Genomic DNA, 20,953 nt, shown 5'->3' on the forward strand with positions numbered 1-20,953 from the left:
AACTGCACTAACCACATCCTCTGGCAACAAATTCCAGAGCTTAATTGTGCGTTGAGTGAAAAAGAATTTTCTCCGATTAGTCTTAAATGTGCTACTTGATAACTTCATGGAGTGCCCCCTAGTCCTATTATCCGAAAGTGTAAATAAATAATAAATAAATAATCTTTTATTTGTCCTTTGTTTTTTTAAATATTATTAGTATGTTTTTATTATAAAAACATAGAAACATATAGAAATGACGGCAGAAAAGGACCAAATGGTCCATCCAATCTGCTCAGCAAGCTTACAGTAGCACCAACTGCGCCATACAGGTCTCTCATATAATAGTATCACCAGGGGATGGTAAATGCTGTGCCATACAAGTTACCCCCATACTTAGTTTCCCAAACCATTAAAGTCAGGGCCCTTGTTGGTTGCTTCTGAGTCCAAATCCCCATTTTCTCTTGCCGTTGAAGCAGACAGTAATGTTGGAGTTACATCTCAAGTATAAGGCTTATTGGTTAAGGGTAGTAACATATTGTTTGGTGTTTGAGGAATGGTGATGGTTCTGTTTTTTCATTGTTGCACTGCACAGAGTGTGTGGCTTCTTGTGGTTTCCGGTTCAGGTTTTGTCACATTTGTATTTCCACTTTATGGTTGCTCTGTTCTGTATTTGGTGAGAGTCTGTTTATGTTCTATATGTGTGACTGAGATGAGGTATTCTCCTAATAGGAAGTATTTTAAAGCTTTCAGAGGGTCAAGCCCACACATAACACACGTTAGAATAAGCCTAATACCATATGGGCTCCAAGTGTGTTTTTGCAGGGATTTCTGGTTGGCATCACAGCAGTGCATGTAAATATAATATAAGTGATATTTTTACCTCAGAATACTGTACTTCTGATATTTTTCATATAAAATGTTATTATAAATGCATAACTCTTAACTGTGTGTGTGGAGCAGGCCCAGGGGGAGGTTGGGGGTGGGGGGCATTGTGCAAGGCTATAAGGTTCGCCTGGGGCATCTAATACCCTTGCACCAGCCATGGGTTCTGGGGGTGTCAGTTTTTAAAGTTTGTATCACTGGAGGGAGCTGGGATTTTTTTTTTGGGTTGGCTTGGGACAGACGATAAATGATGTGGGGGTTTGTTTGTTTTTTTTTGGGGGGGGGGGGGACAGCATAGTAATTGTTGACCCAGGGCAGCAAAAAAGCTAGCACCGGTCCTGGCTGCAGGCGCTGGTAATATACCCACCTTATATCCAGTTTTATCCAGACAAGGTGATTCTCGGAACACAGCCAAAATTCATACCAAAAGTAGCATCCCACTTTCATATCAATCAAGCAATTGTTGTGCCGACATATTACCCAAAGCCACATAAAACTCTAGAGGAGCGAGTACTCCCATCAGAATAACAACTCAGCTTTTATTGCATACGATACAAACAGGAAGGGTAATCCAGCATCCAAACAAACTCTTCATAATTGGTTATCAGGATGTATCTCCTGTTACCATAAGGTACATCGATCCTTAACGCAAAACATAAGAGCTCACCAGACCAGAGCAAAGTCTATGACTGTTGTACAGATTCAAGGAGCTTCCACTCAGGAGACTTGGGCAGCAGCTACCTGGACTTCCATACGTACTTTCATAAAGCACCTCTGCTTAAAACACAAGTCCTCACAAGAGGATAAATTTAGCCATAAAGTCATGAAAAATTTCAAATCTTAGAGCTTCAACTTCTCCAAATTACTACAGGCTGCATTAATTAGATTTCGTACACAGTCTATTTGTCCATGGAGAAAGCAAAGTTGCCTTATATGTAAGAGGGGTTCTCCATGGATAGCTGTATAAACCAGCAACACATTCCCTCCCACTTCCCAGACGTTGAAGCATTGTTTAAGCTACAAAATATCTGAGGGAAACTCCAGCGAATCAGCTGCATGCCCTGAAAAATCAGAGCTAGAGAGGGCATTGCATTTGTACGTGTTAGCTCCATCAAATGATACATCCCACGTGTAGCTAGCTTGTACTGCTGCCCACAAATAACCCCTGTTACAGGTATGGCAAGTTTGCTATTTATGGTGGTATTGTATAATTTGTGTGACAAGAGCTGCACGGTTTATAAATTATTGTGTATTTCTGCCCCAGAAGTACACACATATATTTGTAATATAATAGAACACACACTTTCTCTTTTATAAAAGTATATGCATATATTTTTCTCACATAATAATTTCAACTTGTGCAGCTAATAACCCTGACAGAGGCATGTATTTTTATAAAGAATGTGTGTACTCTGCCTCTGAAAATACTTATTTGTGCACATACTTTGAATCATCAGTTTGTCAACACCTGCACCACGTAACCCAGATCTCCTACCCAAAAGCCACAGACAGAGGCTTTTAAGAAAACTAAAAAGTTATGGGATAGGACTGAGCTTTCCAAACTGTGTGTCTAGACACATTAGTGTGTCGCCTGGTCCACATAGCAGCAGGGCTGGCGGAAGCAGGGAACTACAGCAGGAAGATTGGCGGGGCTGTGGTGGAGCTTACCTCACCACGGCCCGAAGAAAAGGGTCACGTTCACTCCTCCTCCTTCCTGCCTGCGTAGCCCTGGAAGAAAAATGTTGCCGGAGCTGCATGGGCAGGAAGGAGGAGGAGCATCTGCCATGTACAGAAGAAGAGCAGTGTTAATGGGCCGCTGCATATCCCACGTCACGGTGGCCCGAGAAGAGGAGGAAACCCGGTAGTAGGGCCGCTGTGAGAATGAGAACCTGATTGTGTGTTTGAGGGAAGAAGGAAGATGGAAAGAAATAGAAAAAAAACCCTGTAAAAGGAATTGGCAAAAAAAACAAGAAAGGGAAGGTGGAAAAAAAAGCCTGTGACCAACAGATTAGAAAACTAAGATCAGACAGCAAAGGTAAAAAAAATTACTTTTTAGTGATTGGCATATGTAATCTTTGGAATGTGCAAGAGTAGCACTTTCTCTATGCCAATCTCGCAATGTACGAGATCGGCATGGAGGAAGTGGAAGCCCGCAAATATTTAATACCGCGGGGCCTGCACAGAAAAGGCAGCAGAACGGGCTTCAGTGCCAGTAGCAGCAATCAGCACCTCCCCAAATATCCACATGGCAGCAGTGACAGCAGTAGCAGAGGAATGAGAGGCTCTGAGGTTGCTGGCAAAAGAAAGAGAGAGGGGATCTGCCTTCAGTGTGTGCATGTGTATGAATAGGAGTCTGCCTGGGGGTGTATGTGTGTGAATGCATGGGTGCCTGCCTGAGGCTGTATCTGTGTATGAGAATGAATGGGTGTCTTCCTGGAGTCTGTCTGTGTGAGAATAGGTGCCTGCCTGTGTGTGGTGTATGCATTTGTGAGAATAAATTGAGCCTGTCTGGCTGCTTGGGGGTCTCTGTGTGTGTGTGAGAATGAATGTGTGCATGCCTGGGAGGTGGGGAGGGAGCGGTGTGAGAATGAATGGGGGTCAGTGTGGGTGTAACATTATGTAATCCACAAAAATGGATGTATATATTTAAGGAAACATACATAAATTGTCGAAATACATTTTGTTCATTTAACCTTTAACCTCTGGTTTGCTAGTAGACAATTACTGTGTCATGAAATTATGTTTGTCAAAAAAGTGTGTCACTAACATGAAAAATTTGGAAAGCTCTGGGATAGGAGGCTATGTCCTTTTGTGGATTGCAAACTGGTTAAAAGACAGCAAACAGAGAGTAGGATTAAATGGTCAATTTTCTCAGTGGAAAAGGGTAAACAGTGGAGTGCCTCAGGGATCTGTACTTGGACCGGTGCTTTTCAATATATATATAAATGATCTGGAAAGGAATACAGCGAATGAGGTTATCAAATTTGCATATGATGTAAAATTATTGAGAGTAGTTAAATCACAAGCAGATTGTGATACATTACAGGAGGACCTTGCGAGACTGGAAGATTGGGCATCCAAATGGCAGATTAAATTGAATGTGGACAAGTGTAAGGTGTAAGATGAAAAAAAAGTGTAAGATGAAAAATAACCCATGCTGTAATTAAACAATGTTAGGTTCCATATTAGGAGCTACCACCCAGCAAAAAGATCTAGGCATCACTGTGGATAATACATTGAAATAGTCTGCTCAGTGTGCAGCGGCAGTCAAAAAAGCAAACAGAATGTTAGGAATTATTAAGAAGGGAATGGTGAATAAAACGGAAAATGTCATAATATCTCTATATCGCTCCGTGGTGAGTCCGCCGCACCTTGAGTACTGTGTACAGTTCCGGTCACCGCAACTCAAAAAAGATATAGTTGCACTAAAGAAAGTGCAGAGAAAGGCAAACAAAATGATAAGGGGCATGCAACGGCTCCCTTATGAGGAAAGACTAAAGAAGTTAGGGCTGTTCAGTTTGGAGAAGAGACGATTGAGGAGGATATGATAGAGATCTACAAAATCATGAAAGGACTTGAACAGGTTAATTTAAATCAGTTATTTATTCTCTCAGATAATAAAAGGACTAGGGGGCACTCCATGAAGTTAACAAGTAGCTTATTTAAAACAAATCGAAGAAAATTCTTTTTCACTCAGCACATAATTAAGCTCAGGAATTCATTGCCAGAGGATGTGGTTACAGCAGTTTTGTAACTGGATTTAAAAAAGATTTAGATAAGTTCCTAGAGGAAAAATCCATAAACTGCTATTAATTAATATGCAATAGCTTGAGATCTGTTTAATGTTTGGGTACTTGCCAGGTAATTGTTACTTGGATTGGCCACTGTTGGAAACAGGATCCTGGGCTTGATAGACCCTTGGTCTGACCATGATGGCATATCTTATGTTCTTATGTACAAAAGACAAGTGCAATTTCACTTTCACGACTTAATTATATGGACAAGTTGTGTGCAAACGTTTGAACACTGCCCTGGAATGCGCTATACTACCCCTTTCACTCCCTGTTAACAAGTATGCACAAATCCACATATATGTGTATACTTGCAATGTTTCCAAAATAGCGTATACACAATTTTACATGCATAACCACTGTGTAACTCTGAAAACTACCTCTAAAAGAAATAAAAATTAAAAAAAGAGAATAGGAATAAAATATTACGTTTTATATTGAAGTACATCACCACTGCCAATTCAAATATCTGAATACTTACCTTTAGTGGTCATGTAGGTTTTCGCTAAAATTAAGCATTTCAGTCCATTTTGTCTTTTCTCAAAGTGATTGCTTAAGGCAATTATCCCTGTAAACAGCAGAGAATTCAAATAAGTGCCAGTGTCTGTCAATAGCAGCACTCATCAGAATAATATTCAGCCCATATTATCCATCCAAGGACATTTAACAGACACAGTGGTTTCATGCACGAAAGCTTTTCTCCCATTCTGTGTCTACGGGGAAAAGGCTTAGTAAATCAGGCCCACAGTTAATAAAAGTGCAATCTTCTCTGGGTGGGTCAAGGCTGCAGTAAGTTATGGCCCACTACACATCGATGCAGGTGGAAGAGGATGGTCTTTGTCCAGAACATGAAGATTGGCATTCCTATGGTGAAAGTGTTTTTCCAGCATAGAAATACTATGGGGCAAGTAGCCCATGTTGTTTGCAATGTACAAGGACACAAATATGCACACTTGCAAAATGCATACTAAATGCTCTTTATTAGGCCCAGAATTTTCTTCTTCTTCTTTTGGCATTTCAGCTGTTTTGCACCAGGCCCCTACTGGTCTATGCTGCAAATTAAACTTTATTTACAAATAACAGGGGAATTTTTTTTATCTTACATATATATTCCCTACTCAAATCAGCCTTATCATCATAGCAGAAGTCCTTGGTCAAGGACCACAAGACAGTTCCCTCCAGAATGTATATGTAACAAGGCAGAAGCACATGTTTTTCTTTTGGTTATGTGGCACTACCACCACTAGGTGGTGCATGGGTATTGGAACTTGTTTAGGGTATGTAGCTATGTGTTACAATGTAGAACTTTCCAGTACTGCAGCAACTGGTGAAGAAAAAGCAGCATGTATTTCCGTGTGGTGAGAGTTCCCCTGTCCCAAGAGCCTGGTCAGAGGGAGGACCTAAGATTTGAGGTTAGGCAGCTGGAGAGGCCAGCCAAGGTAATCAAGTGAGGGAACCCACTCCCAAGAGTCCAGGTCAGGCAAGAGAGTGAATGCCTAGACTGGCTGGAGAAGGAGTACCAACAGTTCATGGAGGAAGTGGATGACTGGCTGGCAGAAGGGGTCCGGCAAGCTGACTGCATCATGGCAATAGCCTGACATTGGCACTATAGGTGGAGCTGAGGAAAACCCCAGACACTACTGAGAGTCCAGATATTGCGCCCATGAGAAGCCCTGAGAAGGGGGCTGTCAAGAACCCTGAAAGAGGGGGTCACAGAAAGCCCTGGGGAGGGCAACACAGACTGCCCAAGAGGAGGTAGTATTGAGAAGTTGGAAGTCAACGCTACAGGAGGTCCCAAAGAAGACCCTGCACTACCAGAAGACAACCCCCCAAGATGCCCAGAGAAAGAGAGAGAGAGAGCGCATGGAAGAGCATGTAGAGCCAGAGGGTGGCTGCGGAGGATCCAGCAATCAGAGTGAGCAAGTGGCCAGAGTTTACAGACGAGGAAACTGCAGAGAGCCCAGGGGGAGGCGCTGCAGAGTTTACAGATGAGAAAGCCATGGAAGCCCAGAGAGAGATTCTACAGAGAACCTGGAGGAAGAGTCCACGGAGAGCCCAGAGGATGGCGCTGTGAAGACTCCAGCAACAGAGGGGACAGAGGAGCCAAGGCAGGACTCTACATCAGAGATATCAGATGCCAGGAAATGAGCGCAGCTGGTTAAAGAAAAACTAACACTGGTGGTTCCCCAGTCGGTCCATAAAGCTCCATCAGGGTGGAATTCAAACCCACAGACAGCAAAGGACTTAAAGGACTGGGGATGTTCACTACATGAACAGCACACTGGGTGGTGGTCGTGACGCGGTTGAGAGTAACCCTAAGAGATGGGGTGAGCATGTCATGAGGTCCTTGCTCCCAGGCGTAGCTTGTGGGAAGCCAGAGGAAGGGGCCTGGGAGGTCTTGGACTCTCCTGGTTGGGCTCCAGGAGGGAATAGGGATGCTTGGCCCAATAGGTCTAAGCTGAGGTGAGGGATATGTGAGGCAGTGCCCCTAGTGTTCCCCTATTTACCTAAGCAGGACTAGGCTAGACACCTGGTCCACCTTAAATGCCTTAAGGAGAGTATGCTCTATGGATGGGATCCTGTGGGGCTCAAAGGGCATAACCAGAAACTAGGAAATAAGAGCTGGGATCCAGGTGGGGATAAGCAGACCAGGTCCAGGTCTCTGGGAGGAAGGCTGTTCCTGTAATGTAACACTGTCCAAACACTGAGACGAAGGAGTTCAAACTGTGAGTAAAGAGAGTACATTGTGTCTGAAGGTAAAGGCAGTCTACTGTTGCATAGATGACTATATGATTATGTTTTAAGAAAGGCTGGAGTCAGACAATTTCTACCTCCAGACTTGTGGGAATCACCGCTCTTCTCAAGGAGTATGGCAAGGGAATATAAAAAGGTATTTTTCCATGAGGTGTGGAGCGGGACACTGAGGAAGGAGTCTTGGAAAGGGAGCCCTCTGGAGGGTCCATGCCATCAGAGTGAGTGGTGAAATAGCAAGCACCTCCTACTGGGGTTATGGGTGCTGGAAGTGTAAGGTTTGAAAGGAGAGAATCTGGGGTGCTTCCAAAAGCATGAAATAAGAGTTGGAGAATCTGAGTAGATGGAAGAGAGGCGTCTGGAGGAGCCCAAGGTCATGTGAAGTGAGGATGCTGAGACTGAAATAAGAGAGAGCAGTTGTATTGGATGCTTGTGGCACTCAAGGGAGAGTGGTGCCTGCGAGGAGCTCCAGGGTTGGTCTGGGAGCAGTATCTGCCTAAGGAATGGGGTGCTATTCCTGGGAGCCCGTTACATATGTGGGAGACAATAGAAAGAGAGAAGACACAGTGGAAGAGAGTCTGACTCTTTTTAGTCTTGGACAGCAGAGGACCTGGAAGAATAAGGAATAAGAATACTAGTGCTGAAACTAGTGCGGGGAAAAGAGAGTGGTTCTGGGGTTTTTTGGTTTGTTTTTTTGTAAGCTTTGACCAGTGTTTTTCCTGACCTGGCTATTGAGAATGGATTAGCAGAACCTGATGTTTTTGTTGTTGAACTGCATATTTTAAAAAGTAAACTATCTGTTGGAGCACAATTAACGTCTGGACAGGAGTGTCCTCAGCCCAGTTTGGGCCTTGCAGGTAGGTCTACCCCCCCAATCCATGGTACCTGGAGATTCTGGGTTTTCCACAACTTGGCAGAGCCAAGGCTCCCCAGGGCTGACAAGGTGGCTCCTGAGGAAGGTGGGATTATACTTAGAACAGACAGGTTTGATATAATGCATCGGTTGAAAACTTTCCTCTCTCCTGGTGATCTTAGACCCGTTAGGCAGGTCCTTGTGCTCTCAGGGACAGACTACTGTAATTCTGTCTTACCCTTGGCTCCCAAATTCACTACTTCCATGTACTACAGTTAATTCAAAATGCAGTCGCTCGCATGATCATCAGTTGTAAATACCATGATCATATCACTCCGGCTTTCTGTAGCGTACGCTGGCTGCCAGTTGCTTGGAGAATTAAATTTAAAATTGTTATGCTGATGCACAAAGTGATAAATAAAGATGCCCTGACCCACATGAGGAACGTTCTCTTTGAATATGAACCCTCTCGCCTACTGAGGTCTTCCAAGACAATTGCTTTTCAGATCCTTTCACTCAGAGCTTCACACTTGGTGGAAACATAAAACAGATCATTTTCTGAGGCTGGTCTGTCTGTCTAGAATGCACTTCCCTTAGACCTGAGGCAGGAAAAGAATTATCTTTGCTTTTGGAGGACAATAAAAGCACATATTTTGAACAGGCCTTTGAGATAAGTAATAATGACATATTCAATTTTACCTTATTTTTACAAGTGCAATAGGGGTTTCGTTGCCAGCCTGTTAATCATTTCTGTTGTATTTTATTGTTTTTCAATTGTTAGCCTCCATGAGCAAGGTTTTAGGATTGGCAGGTTAAAAAAAAAAACCCACACTCCTCTTACAGGTATCCTGAAAGAATAGGAGGAAACTGCTAGACCAAACCCCTCCTCCCTAAAAAGACAGTCTTCTCACTCTGGCTCTCAGCGCTGACCCACTGAGTTAATGGGCTAGCTCTCAACAAGGTTCACCTTAGATTCCAGCAATGTGCTTCCTACCTCGATCTTCCAGCTGATTGCCAGCAAGGTTTATCGTATGCAAAACTGAACCAGGGTGCTCATCTAGTACATGGGCCATCCTTAGAGCAAATTCGCTGGAATGAAACAAAATAAGGTTTTAGCTGCCCGTCAAAACATTCTTTGCTTTCACATAGCACAAGACAGTTCAATTCTGGCAAATATTTCAAATGATGAATCCAAAATCAAACCCAGTTGAACTCTTTCTGCATAGCACATGAAATAAGCTAGTCCTTGCTTTTGTGCAAGTGAGTAGCATCTCTGGACTTCAGTGCCTTCTCTTTTTTTTTTTTTTTTAAACAATCTTTATGTCAAATAAACTGCACTTGTAAAAATAAGAACCACAGAGGTAACTTCCAAAATAGTGGGACTTTGATGGCAATGCCCCACAGCTTCACCACTCCAAACCATTTTCTGGGGTTTAAAGTGGTCATAATCATGTTTACTGGCAGTCAAAACAGTGCAATATAAAGTAGAATAAATAAACATCAACAACTGACAAACAGACTGACCCAGAGTTCACAGACAACTCTAGTGACAATGCTGTAAGGTTCACAGTAGGGGATTCAGTAAATGCACTATTTTTTGTCTTTAACCTCCTCGCTGCCAAATCCTTTTTGTACCCCTTTCCACTTTTTCATCTCCTCTCTACTTAAGGTATATGGAAAAACCCTTGGTACACCTGGTTATCTTGACAGAAGAGGCATGGAGATAGGGAGCAGCCAAATGGCCATGTCTGCTTTCATGTGTACTACTTCCAGATCATAGACCATGTCTTTGCCTCCTCATCTCAGGCTCTCCCCTCATTTCTTTCCTTTTTGTGCATCTTCTTTCCAGCCTCATCTCTTTCAGCCCTCCTCTCCTTCCCCAACCCTTTGAGCTCCCTTCCCAGCGTACTTCTCATAGCTTTTCCCCTCTCTCACCTTACCTCTAAGCTCCTTGCCCTTCCAAGAGCCCTTCTTTCAACTCTGCCAGCCATACAGGGGAGCTTCTCTAGTTGAGCTGGCAAGGATTTGCCAACTGTGCCAGGGCACATGAGCAGTAGCACAACAGCAGAATGTGTGTGTACCTGACACTGGCTGGCAGTGTGATTGTCTCATTGCTTAGCAACTGGTTCAAGAGTTGATTGGTTAGCAAGAGACTATGGCCATGCCAGGAATCCAGGATATATAATAGATTTAACCAAACTTGTGGAAGGGGCCCAACCAATTGAATGGATGTAAGGGAGACTGAGCTCACCTTGCTTACCCCTGGGGTCTAGAGTGTCATCTACTTAGCTATTTAGAAAAAATGTGACATTTATTTTGTAGATATTTTGGCTCAATTTTGCCAGGCTCTAGTTCACATAAATTTCCTTTTGGGAGCTGTTGAAGCATGTGCTGCACAGAAAATGCACAAGGGAGTCAGACAAGTATCCCATGGTCTGGTTTTGAAAAAAATTGCACAGGCCAATATTTTAAGACAGTCTGCCCCCTATGTGTAAACCTGGGGAAGTCTCTTTATGTCTCTGTGACTCCAAGAATCCTATAAATTCTACGGAATATACTTTTAGTGAAGTCTGTGCCTTTTAGCTGGGTGTATGTAAGGGATAAAGAGAGAACGACAATCTCAACAGAAATTAAATGGGTCCACCTTAAATAGAAATAGTGACTCACTGTGGGGGGAGGGATGGGGTGGGAATGAGCTCTACAGCTTAAAATAGATGGGAAGAAAACAGGAAGTGTGACAGCTGGGATAGATGGGAAAAAGCTGAAGAGTCCTGAAATAAAGAATCCAGGGAGTCAGCCCAAGCTAACTAAATCCTCAAGTCCAGAGAAGCAAGCCTGGCTGAGGAGAACCCAGAACCCCAAAAGGAACTTTTAATCAGAGAAGCTTCTAGAGCTGGGAAGAAAAGCTGGTGTTTAAAAGTAAACCAGTAAGTAGAATGGTTTATGGCTTGCTTGCTGTTAAAGTTTGTGTTCATGCGAGAGCTGGACTGTCACCCTCTAAAAGTACATGGAGTGAACAAATGTACAAATAAACATGTTTAAGCTAAAGGCTACTGTCTGAAGAATCATTATAAAAGAAGAACCCTTTAAATAGGAGGGAAAACCCGGTATGAATTACCACAAATGGTGGGAAACGTGGGATTGCCTCTTAAAAAGACACCATTCAGAGCAGACCAAGACTAATCTGAATGAGAGAGACTAGAGAAAAGAGCATAGAAGTGTCTAAGCAGTCAGATAAGCAAGGAGAGCATGGACAAGTGTAAACAAATCTGGGAGAAGTTTCCAAGCCAAACCAGATTGCTGAGAGAATTGGGAGGGGATCTTCAGGAGCAGACCAGGTGGATGGGAAATCCATGGAGAGCTTGAGATGCCCATTTTAACCAGAATTTGGCAAGCGAACCTGAGGCTAGGAAGAGCAGTCAGGGAATCAGAGGAAACGTGGTACCGGGGAACTACTGTCCATCTTCCTGTGCCTGGTGAGAGGACATGGGGCAGTGGAGACTCTTAAGCTCTAGGGGAAAGTGCTTAAAATGTTTTTTAATCTGGTGAGGTGCTTAGGCTATAGGGAGAGTGGTAGGTCTCTTGCAAAGCAGCCTGCACGTGGATCCTGTTTTCCTTTTCGGCCATTGGACTGGAAGAAAGATTGGGGAAGAAAATGCTACAGGCTGGGTAAGCAAGCTGGCAAAATCCCAGAGCCAAGACCATACTGTGCAGCCTACACTGAGGTGCCAAGGTTCCAGAGCCCAGAGGGAGCCAATGGAAATGGACACATGGAGCTTTCTGAAAGGGGACTATTATGGCCAACTGAGGAGAATTAGTTGAGGGGATGGGTCCTCTATTAAGAAACTGCTTGGTTTAGTCCAAGGATGTGGAAAACCTTGTTTTAAAAGTTTGAGAAGTAATGTTTGTGAAGAGAAAAGGTATGGGATGTTTGGAAAGGGGATATTGCCTTCATGCAAGGAGTATGAGTGCAATGAGTGCACTAAGAACAAACTCAATGCAGGAGGAGCACACAGGGGTATATTCTTGATGCAGAGGAGATCCCTAGTAGATGATCGATGGGTTTTAAAAACAATGACAGAAGTCTGAAAGGAACACGCCAAGGGGTAGAACCTGAGCAGTCACCGGATGGGCTGCAAAGCACATACCCTGAGGTTCTGGAGGAGTCAGGGTCGCACTGCTAAAGCTAGGTACGGCAGAGCAAAAGGTATAGTGATATTGTGATTGTTGTTATAAGTATTTTAAAAAGTTTGTCCTTGAATGATTTTGTATTTTAATTTAGTGTAAAACACCGTGATTGTGTAACAGAACGACAGTATACAAATAAAATAAATAAATAAATGGTTAACTTCAGTGCTTATTATGTCAGTGAATAGGTCATGCCACAGAAACCTGTCCCTTCGTGTAGGCGGGAACATGGGTGTTCCGTGAATACTCTGTTGCAGGTTGCCTTGTGTGTGGCCACAATGGCCACGTTAGTAAGCAGTGCCTTTATAAGTATAAGATTCATACGGGATGGCATATGGCCAATGTTGAGGAGCCTTAGGCCAGTTATGAGCAATATCATGAAGGAAGAAAGCCTGATACATATCAAATGAAAAAGGCTGAAGTTTTAAAAGACTATCGCTATTGCTGGAGTTGTGGGGGGGAAAAGGCCACAAGATGGGGGCATCTCCCAAGAAGCCACTAGAGGCGCTGAACAAGAATATGGGTCAGGGGAAAAGAAGTCTCTGATCTAGCTTTGCAAAAAGTAGTGAGGCTGCAAGTACCTCTTGCTTTTGCAGGAAAGAGAATAATCCTAAGAAGGGTGCTTCAGAAGATCTTCCATACTGTGTTGGTGGGGACAAGAGAACCCAGGAAAGGTCTCAATGACCAGGGTGGGATAAATAAGGGGAGTTGTTGTTCCTCCTCATGGTCTCCTTTCTGGTGATCCAGGTCCCTTGACAGGGTTTTGTCTTTTAGGAGACCTTGAGGAGGAAGTAGAGCCACAGAGTGAGCATAAGGAAACATGGAAGGGGAATAGTAAGATAGAAATTCCCTGGGGCTGTTTTCTAAGTAGCCCGGGTGGCATAACTTCACAGAGACCTGGTGTTGCTATTACCAAGCAGAAGGGTTGGGCCACTGACAGTATACCAGAGTTAGACCCCACAGGTCTTAAACAAAAGGGTAAAATTAGTGGAGAGAGGGAAAGGTGACAGTCTGAAAACACTATGGGCTGATGCAATATTGTGCGTGGCGGACAGCGCACGGCTCAATGTGCGTCCATAACACCCGCTGCAAAACGGGGGTTAGTGCGTCCAAAACGCACATCCAATCACGTGTGCGGCTAACAGCGCTCATCACATGTAAATTCATATCGATCAGGCTATTAGATATTCCCCCCTAGTGCAAAAAAAAAAAAATGCGCGTCCAACACACACATTTTTACTCTCCAAAATTAACACCTGCCCTGGAGAAGGCATTCATTTTTGAGGAGCCCAAAAAGTGTACAGAATAACATTTTTCTTTTCTGTACTTCCTCCGACTTAATATCATGGCTGTATTAAGTCGGAGGAACTGAAAAAATTAGAACTGTCCAAAAAAAAAAAAAACGTGTGCCAGCGGTCAGGTTAGGAAAAGGGAAGCTCGATTAACGAGCATCCGTTTTCCTAACCGGCTGCCAGCCACCTCTCCTGGGCGCCCGCTGCCGAGGAGGTGCTAGGAGTGCACAATTTCCCCTAGCGCCTCCTTTTTACCATGGCAGTCCTTTTGCATATTGCGCCGGACGCCCCCGAGAGGTCGATCAGTGAGCGTTAGGAGAGCGGACGCTCAGTCATGCTGAGATTCCATCGCCCTGAGAGAGACTTAAGATCCAAAGGGACGAAAGCAAGAAAAGAAAGTCAGTGCAAGTAAAGAGGGAAAAGGAAGAAAAATTATCCTCAACCAAGCAAGCTTCGGGGCAGACCCCGAATGACCGAAATGAGGGGAAAAATGAAGCAAATGGAATCTGAAAGAGAAACCCTTGCTCACCAACTGGCAGAAACTGAGTAAAGAGAAAGGTGGAGCTGCAATAAAAGGAAGCCTTGAGCTCAATGAAACATGAGATGGGTCTGCAGGAGCAGTGAAATCAATTATTGCCAGACTTCCCAACCACAGAGCAACATAAGAACATAAGAAATTGCCATGCTGGGTCAGACCAAGGGTCCATCAAGCCCAGCATCCTGTTTCCAACAGTGGCCAAAACCAGGCCACAAGAACCTGGCAAGTACCCAAAACCTAAGAAGATCCCATGCTACTGATGCAATTAATAGCAGTGGCTATTCCCTAAGTAAACTTGATTAATAGCAGTTAATGGACTTCTCCAAGAACTTATCCAAACCTTTTCTGAACTCAGCTACACTAATTGCACCAACCACCTCCTCTGGCAACAAATTCCAGAGCTTTATTGTGCGTTGAGTGAAAAAGAATTTTCTCCGATTAGTCTTAAATGTGCTACTTGCTAATTTCATGGAATGCCCCCTGGTCCTTTTATTATTCGAAAGAGTAAATAACAGATTCACATCTACTCGTTCAAGACCTCTCATGATCATAAAGACCTCTATCATATCCCCCCTCAGCCTTCTCTTCTCCAAGCTGAACAGCCCTAACCTCTTCAGCCTTTCCTCATAGGGGAGCTGTTCCATCCTGGTTCACACCTTTGAAGAGGAGGCACAACTCTGGAGTAAGTTAGAAGAAGCCCATCAGAGGCAGAGCTTGGGAGGAAAAACCGGTGCTTAAAAGTAAACCAGTAATTAGAACTGTTTTGGCTTGCTTGTTGTTAAAGTTTGTGTTCATATGAGAGCTGGACTGTTTTGGGGTACTTGCCAGGTTCTTATGGCCTGGATTGGCCACTGTTGGAAACAGGATGCTGGGCTTGATGGACCCTTGGTCTGACCCAGTATGGCATGTTCTTATGTTGCCTTTGAAAGGATACTCCAAAAAAGAAAATGATGATCCTTGTAGAGAAAAATTTGCTCTTTCCACTGATATCAAAATAAATAGATTTGAGGGGTACCCTTTTTGGGATAATTGATCTTAAAAATAGGTCAGATTTGATCATTAAACGTTTTTCATCATATGTGGGTGTGAATATCTCCACAAATACATATGCTTTGACCGTGATATTGCAGCAATGCAAAGTCATGTAGCTGTTTGGTATACAGGGTAAAGCACCAGTTACTAGTGGTTTTTGGTTTTGAGTTATACTTGGTCAAAGTCTGGCTTAAATGTCATGTCGCGTGATTTTTAAGCCACTTTGACACTAAATTAAGACCGACATGTTGTTTTGTGATTGCTGGTACTAATTTTTTCGTGTTCACCAGCAAAAGTTGAGCTAGTATGTCCAATTTCAGCATCATAGCCACTATATTTCTATAATGGCTATGTGCCAAAGTTTGCAAAATCCTCGTAGCTGAAGCCTCGGGCTTGGTGGGACCTCCAGTGAAAGGGCAACAGTGCCACAGGTATTTAAGATCTGGAGCTAAAACTTTACAGAACCTCGTTTCAAACATACATGTACATCCTTATAAATTTTCAGCAAAATCGGAGATGGTCGAGTGGGGACGATTTTAAAAACTGGTCCACTTGATGTGGAATGTCCCACAGTTTACTTCAGAAGAGCAACTCAGGTTTATGAGTTCAGATCCTAAGTTTGCTGCTGATATCTCTGTGCCTCACTTTTATCCAGCTATTTATTTTTGTTTCAAATATTTTTATATTGTTTATATTGTTTTCCAGGCTAATACTTGGCCAAAGAGATGTACAAAGCCTGCAAAAAAATGTCTCAAATATCAACATACAGAGGATAATTTTCACAGGATCTTCTTTTTACGCATAGAAATTGTTGCGCTCCTGCTCACGGGCCTAGCCGCGAGTAGGCGCTTACCACACGGCCCTGAGGCCGCTGTCGTGCGTTGTGCGGCAGGAGCCGCTCCCGGATCTCCTGTGTGGCAGGAGCCGCCGCCGACATCCTGCACGGCAGGAAGCCACCACCTGCCTTGTTCTTCGCCGCAGCGGGGAGCCGAAGACTTCAGCTTCCTTGATGGCATGGGACCTCCGGCGTCGCCATCTCCCAGCATGCCCTGGGGCCTGCTCCTCAGCGGCAGGACGCCGCCTTCGCTCCGCCTCCAACGTTGGGGCCTGTTCCTCGTCCCAGCCCTGCTCCTGCACGCAGCGGCAGGGACCCCGCTGTACAGGGTCCTGCCCACTTCCCTTAAGGGGCGAGGCCGTCCCTTCCTTCTATATTTAAAGGGCCTGTGGCCAGATATGCCCTGGGCCCCACCTGAACTCCTCCCCGGGCGTCTCCTCATCTTCAGCCCTACATAAAGGCTCTGCTTCCAGTCCTTCCTTGGCTTTGCAAGGGGCTAGTCCTCTTATGGACTTTCTGCTCGGCATTTCCTTTCTTTGTTTTCGGATCCCTCATCATCCATGTTCCTGGTCTCGTCTGTTCCTGATGATCCTGATCCAGTCCTGATGTTCCAAGCCCTGATGATCCAGGTCCTGAGTAGCCCGCGCCTCTGGAGGTTCCTTGTTTTTAAAGTTCAGCGTTCCGTGTTCCAAGTTTTGAGTTTTAATTCTGAGTCTAGTATCCTGTACCGACCTCAGAGGGTTTAAGGGTTTCTTCGTTCCTGACCTGTGTTTGTTGTCCAGAGCTTGCCCCACTCCCCTCGTGGTCCGCGACCAGCCGACCGGCTCTGTAGGGCGTGTAGGGGACAGTGTGGTCCGCGACCAGCCCGGCTGGGCTGTGTAGGGCACCTGAGGGACCTTGCTCGTCTGAGTCGAGTCTCCACATTCCAAGTTTCTCGTCTGAGTCTCCACGTTACAAGTTCCTCATCTGAGACTCACCTCTGCCTCCTGTCCGGCTGCCGCCTCTGCCATTACCCAACGGCAGGTCCGAAAGTGGTCGGAGGACTACTCAGAGACCAACCTTGCGTGGTTGGCCTCCCTGAGGCTGTGCAAGTCGGCAGGGGCCTGGGCTTCCGGTTTCCGCCCAGATGAGGTTCCGTCTCACCTGCCTCGGTGCTTCCTCGGAGCTCCTCTTCCGGTTATTCCTTCTCCCTCTCCCAGCTCTGGCAATGAGAAACAGCTCAGCTTGCACCTCCGCAGGGCCTCATTGTGCTTTCCTCCTCCCCCTGCCCCAGCAGTGAGGAAAGGTGCAACCTGTAATATCGTAGAAAGCATCGTCCTTGCTTCCTCATCCCCACAATGAAATGTAGCATGGCCCAAGAAGCATTAACCTTCCTTCTCATGCTCCAGACCCCCCCCCCCCCTCATAGTCGGAAGTAGGAGCAGCAAACCTAGAGGCTAGAAGAAAGAAGAAGTCTGGTGGGCCCTAAGGGCTGAGGAGGAGGCTACTGCTGCCCCTTTGCTTCCAGAGGTGAAAATAAAGAGTGTGTGTGATTGTCTTGTGAGCGAGAGCATATCAGCCTGTATGATTGGAAATGTGTGAGGGAGTGTATGAGCGTGTGTGTGTATATGTTTAAGCATGTGAGAGTATATCAGCATGTGTGTATGATTAAGCATGTGAGAGCTTATGACTGTGTATGATTGCGCATGGAGATAGGGTGAATGCGTGTGTGTGTGTGCATGATTGATACATGTGAGAGAAAGCAAACAAGTAAGTGGGTTTTATTGACCATGCAAAAGAGAGCAAATGAGTGTGTGTGTATATAATTGAGTATATGAGAGAGCGCAACTGAGCATGTATGTATGATTGTTGCAGTTTCCAGTTCAATTTTTGTCTGCATGTTTCTATTTACACTATATGGTCTCTTTATTCAATATTTGGTAAGGGTCTTTCTGTGTCCTGCATGTGTGACCGAGGTGAGGTATTCTGCTAGCATGCAGTTTCTGTGTAGGGATCTATAGCAGTCTGGCTTGTTCCGTTTTCCTAATAGGAGGTGTATTTGTGTTTTAGGGCCTGGTGTAATAATTGCATTGTTGTCTTTTCATAGGTAGGATATTACTGTTGAGTGCTCTGAGGGCCAAGCCTACACATAACATGTTATCATAGGCCTAATACTAAAAGAGTTCCAAATGCCTTTTTTTTTTTTTTTTTTTTTTTTACTTTTTTTTCCAGGATTTTCTGGTTGGCACCACAGAGGTGCATGTAAATATAATATACATGTTGTTGTAAGCTCGTGGTGTCGTATGTTGCGTTAAGGGTGAGGGTGCACTCTTTCACTTGGCCATAAGCGCCAAATGGCCTGGCAACGTCTCTGCACAATCAAAATAAGTTCTATTCAGTATTTTATATAAAACAAAGGTTAGTTGGTTGATGTTAAGTGTGCCTGCTCCCTTCTGTCCTTTGGAAGTCTCTACCTACTGCAAGTGCCTGGAATATACCGCCCAGCCACCTACCCCAAAAGAGACTGAAGACTTACCATTCTGAAGCATTAACCTGGCAAGTGGGGACCTGTTCAATGAGAGCCACTGATAGAAATGTAAATTATCACCGTTATTTTTAAACAATTTGTGCGACTTTCCTTACACTTTTAATCCGCTGTTTTCCAAAACCAACTCTTCCAGTTTCATTGATCTGCTGATTACGTACAATATCTGCTCAGAAATCTCAAGATTCTAAAATAAAAAATAGAAACACAAAAAAAAGAAAAATAAGCCCTTCAAGATTCCTTTTGTTGTTCCTGCCAGTCAGTCAACTAATGCTTGTTTTGTCTGGCTTTGTACTTACCAACTTGAAGTCCTTACTGTACAACCTCGAGAACCACTTGTTAAAGGACAGGGAGGCTATGCTGAGCGCAAGGTCTCTACAACAGAGCACAGAAGACAGTGATGAGAAGCAGCTACTGTAAGAATGGCTGAAAGCAGAGAGGTTGGAGGATGAGGGGGACAATGATGCTCACCAGTTTGGGATAAAAACGCTAAGTAGAGGAAAGGCTGTCCAGGTTATAGGGCTGGTCTGATTACACGTGAACAAAAGAAACAAGGTCAGTATATGAAAAAACGTTTATTCTGACAAAATTTGAGTCCGACTCTGGCCGAGTTTCGCTCTTTTGGAAGAGCTGCCTCAGGGGCAGTTCTACCCAGCGCCCAATTCCCAGAAAACACTGCAATCAATTGAGTAACAAGTACCACGTACATACCAACAAGAGTAGCCACTGAGGCAGCTCTTCCAAAAGAGCGAAACTCGGCCAGAGTCAGGCTCGAATAAACGTTTTTCATATACCGACCTTGTTTCTTCTGTTCGCTACACAGCCATCTTGGATCGGCTTCCGGTTTGAAATGTACATGCTACAGCGCTACTTGCTCTATGATAAAAATGAGATTCATGTTTAAACAAATCTCTCCAGGCTGGTAGATCACATGGTAAATACTGTGCACTTACCATGTGGAAGGCCCCTGGTTGATCCCTGAATCAATTCTGCTTACTGGGCGGGCTGACATTTGAAATGCTGCACAGGCAACATTCATAGACCTGGGGTGAGGAGAAATTCATGGTCTTTGCCTAAGTGTAAACTATAAGGAACTCGTGCATCTAATGTAGATCCCCCTTATAACTAACTAACAACTAACAACCAAATGGGGAAATAAAATGATAAAATACCAAGCTCTGATGTCCGCCAGTACTGTATTTATGGGTAATAACCAGTACTGCTTTTACTTTATGTTGTGTTAAATTGTTTTCTTATTTTTTTAAATTTTTTTAGTATTATGCAATTAAAACCTTTAATGTCTCTGAATTGATCAATTTTTTAAATCCCATTGTTCTCCCAGTGTGAGCTTGCTTAGAACTTCATCACATTTGCGTATATTGAACTTATCTTGTAAACTGCTGTACGCAATTGTAGTTCTTGATGGCAACTTCAAAGTTCAAATTATAGCTCCAAATAATAGCTCATGCCCGCCCGACACTGACAGTGTTTCGACGCTTGGCGTCTGCTTCAGGGGCTGGAGAGTTTAATGCTGCTTTATCTTCCTTTTTTAACCACGGGGGCGGGGGGGGGAGGACTTCTCCATTGGGGAGGGGGACTTGACCATTAGGGGGGGCCGGTGGAGAGGGGCTGCCACCCCCGCATGCATACTTTCTACTTTATTTTTATTTTAGGGGAGTTGGGGCCACCTCAACCAGCAGCTCTGAGTTGAAAAGGGGGTCAGCAATGACCCCCGCTGAACCTCCATTTTGTGAGTGGCCAGCAGCCTTTTAAGATGATGGCGATCCCGTGAGATTGGGGCCGCTCGCTGCATTCTTTTGTGTCATGGTGTTTGGCCACGACAAAAAAGAATGCGCCATTGAGCCGCAATGTATTTTCAGGGGAGGGGCCCCACTATTGTGGTGATACCCCTCCATGATAGTGGGACCCCTCCTGCAAAAAAATATCACATTCTGATGATTCTTGGCCTTAGATGGATAAGTGCTGATATTCAGCCTTATTTGCTAAAGTTAACTGGATAAGTTAGACCTGTTATTCAATAGGTTTAAAGTTAGCCAGCAAACTTATACAGCTATTATTAGCTGGGTATATTCAGTGGCACAGCAGCACTGCTGAATATGCCGACCAAATTAGCCAAGCATGTTTATTTGGTTAACTCACTCAGCTGGATAGCAGCTGAATATTGACTCCATAACATTTATTGCTTTCTATCCCAGTTTCCCAATTAAAGAATGCTTGCACGATGCCACAGAAGAGCTCTGACTCTTTTCTGATTCAAAGTAAGT

General features: G+C 44.3%; 1 long non-coding RNA gene across 1 annotated transcript; it reads right to left on the reverse strand.

Moving 5' to 3' along the window:
• Window positions 1–5,136: 5,136 nt before the first annotated feature.
• LOC115095323 lies at window positions 5,137–19,052 on the reverse strand. Its single transcript, XR_003857745.1, has 4 exons — window positions 18,968–19,052; window positions 18,767–18,855; window positions 9,254–9,348; window positions 5,137–5,223 (listed from the first exon to the last, which is right to left on the reverse strand). It is a non-coding gene; the product is annotated as an uncharacterized LOC115095323 (long non-coding RNA).
• Between the last annotated feature and the right edge of the window lie 1,901 nt (window positions 19,053–20,953).

The sequence above is a fragment of the Rhinatrema bivittatum genome, chromosome 7, assembly GCF_901001135.1.
Source record: "Rhinatrema bivittatum chromosome 7, aRhiBiv1.1, whole genome shotgun sequence".
NCBI lineage: Eukaryota > Metazoa > Chordata > Amphibia > Gymnophiona > Rhinatrematidae > Rhinatrema > Rhinatrema bivittatum.